The 2,306-nt window shown below is 37.9% G+C and overlaps 1 non-coding gene across 1 annotated transcript; it reads right to left on the reverse strand.

Moving 5' to 3' along the window:
- Window positions 1-553: 553 nt before the first annotated feature.
- On the reverse strand, window positions 554-626 carry TRNAG-UCC (transfer RNA glycine (anticodon UCC)). The gene has a single exon. It is a non-coding gene; the product is annotated as a tRNA-Gly (tRNA).
- Between the last annotated feature and the right edge of the window lie 1,680 nt (window positions 627-2,306).

The raw sequence follows: 2,306 nt of genomic DNA on the forward strand, positions 1-2,306 counted from the left end.
TGGAGAATCCCAGGGACGGGGAACCTGGTGGGCTGCCGTCTATGGGGTCGCACAGGGTCAGACACGACTGAAGCGACTTAGCAGCAGCAGCAGAGTTAAATAATTTGTTTTCTACCAGCAGTGTTTTTTAGTTTGTTTTATTAAGTTAATTTTTTATTGAGATACAATTTATATATAATAAAATTCAGGGAGCTTTTGTTGTTCATCATAACATTTTTGAGATTCATCCATGAAACTTTATGTATCTGTAGGTTTGCCTTTTAATTACCAAATAATATGCCATATATGAATACACCACACTTTGTTTATCCATCTTCCATTGATGGACATTTCAGTTGTTTTGACTTTTTGGCTGTTTTGAACAAGAGTACAATGGATATTCATGTACAAGTATTTCTATGAATGTGTGGTTTTACTTCTTTTAGATAGATACATAAGAATGGATTTATAGATTTGATGTACACTTAACTTTAAAAGATACTGTCAAGATACTGTTGTTTTTTATTTATTATTTTATTTATTTGGCCATGCTGTATGGCTTGCAGGATCTTAGTTCCCTGAGCAAGAATTGAACTCAGGCCCACTGCAGTGGAAGTGTAGAGTCCTAACCACTGGACCACCAGGGAAGTCCCCAAGTGGTTGTTTTTTAAATGGTTGTAATAGTTTTTATTCCCACAGGCAGTATATGAGAGCTCTTAGTGGCTCTGAGTCCTCACCAGCATTTAGTATTTGTAACCTTTATGATTGTAGGCATTCTAATGAATGTGGAAGGGTATCTTATGGTTTCAATTTTTATTTCTCTCATGAAGAGTTGTTTTGAACACCTTTTCATGTTCATGTTAGACAGTCATATATCTTTTTTGTAAAATGTTTGTCTTTTGAACATGTTTATTGGATAGATTTCTTTATTATTGATTTGTGGAAGATGTTCATGTATTATGAATAAAAATCCTTTGTTAGACATATGTATGGTAAATATTTTCCCCCAGTCTGAATTTGTTTTCTTAAAGATATGTTTTAATGTACAGAACTTCTTTTTATTGAAGTGTAATTTATCACACTTTATGTTTAGTGTTTTGTATGTTCTAAGAAATCTTTATCTGCTCCAAGGGTGTAAAATTGTATTTCCATTTCTTCTAGACACTTTATTGTCTTATCTTTAATTTTAGGTGAATAATTATCCTTGAAATACTTTTTATATATAGAGTGATGTACAAATTTGAGATTTATTTTTCATAAGGATATCTAGTTGTTCCAGTATCATCTATGAACTTTCTTTCCCCAAAGAATTGCACTGCTGTCCTTGTGTAGAAATCAGTGCCCTCTGTGTATGTATCTATTTCTGGGCTCTCTAGTCTGTTTTATCTAGATCTACATGCCTTTCCTTACGGCCATACTACACTATCTTGCCCCTTCATGGATCACAGGCTTGTCATGGCCAAGGGGCTTGTGTAACTCAATGAAGCTATGAGCCATGCCATGCAGGGCTACCCAAGACAGACAGATCATAGTGAAGAGTTCTGACAATATGTAGTCCGCTGGAGGAGGACATGGCCTTGAGAACCCCATGACAGTATGAAAAGGCAAAAAGATATGACAACAGAAGATGAGCCCCCCCAGATCAAAAGGTGTCTAACATGCTACTGGGAAAGAGCAGAGGGCAATTACTAATAGATCCAGGAAGAATGAAGCGGCTGGGCCAAAGTGGAAATGACGCTCGGTTGTGGATGTGTCTGATGGGAAAAGTAAATTCAGATGTTATAAAGAACAATATTGTAAGGCACCCTCGTGGCTCAGTGGTAAAGAATCCCCCTACCAATGCAGGGGACAAGGATTCGATCTCTGGTCCAGGAAGATCCTGGAAGCTGTGGAGCAATGAAGCTTATAGGCCAAAACTATTGCGCCTATGCTCTAGAGCTGCAACTACTGAGCCCCTGTGCCACAAACACTGAAGCCTGTGTGCCCTACAGCCCATGCTCTGCAGCAAGTGAAGCACAACAGAGAAGCCCTCACTCCTCACAATTAGAGAAAGCCCACACAGCAATGAAGACCCGGTATAGACAAACAAATTTTTCTTTCAAAGAACAATACTGCATAGGAACATGGAATGATAGGTCCATGAATCAAGGTAAATTGGACATGGTCAAGCAGATGATCAGATTGAACATCAACATCTGAGGGAACTAAAATGGACAGGAAAGGGTGAATTTAAATCAGATGACCATTATATTTACTACTGTGGACAAGAATCCCTTAGAAGAAATGGAGTAGCCTTCACAGTCAACAAGAGTCCGAAATACAGTACT

This window comes from Bos taurus, chromosome 2 (assembly GCF_002263795.3).
Source record: "Bos taurus isolate L1 Dominette 01449 registration number 42190680 breed Hereford chromosome 2, ARS-UCD2.0, whole genome shotgun sequence".
NCBI lineage: Eukaryota > Metazoa > Chordata > Mammalia > Artiodactyla > Bovidae > Bos > Bos taurus.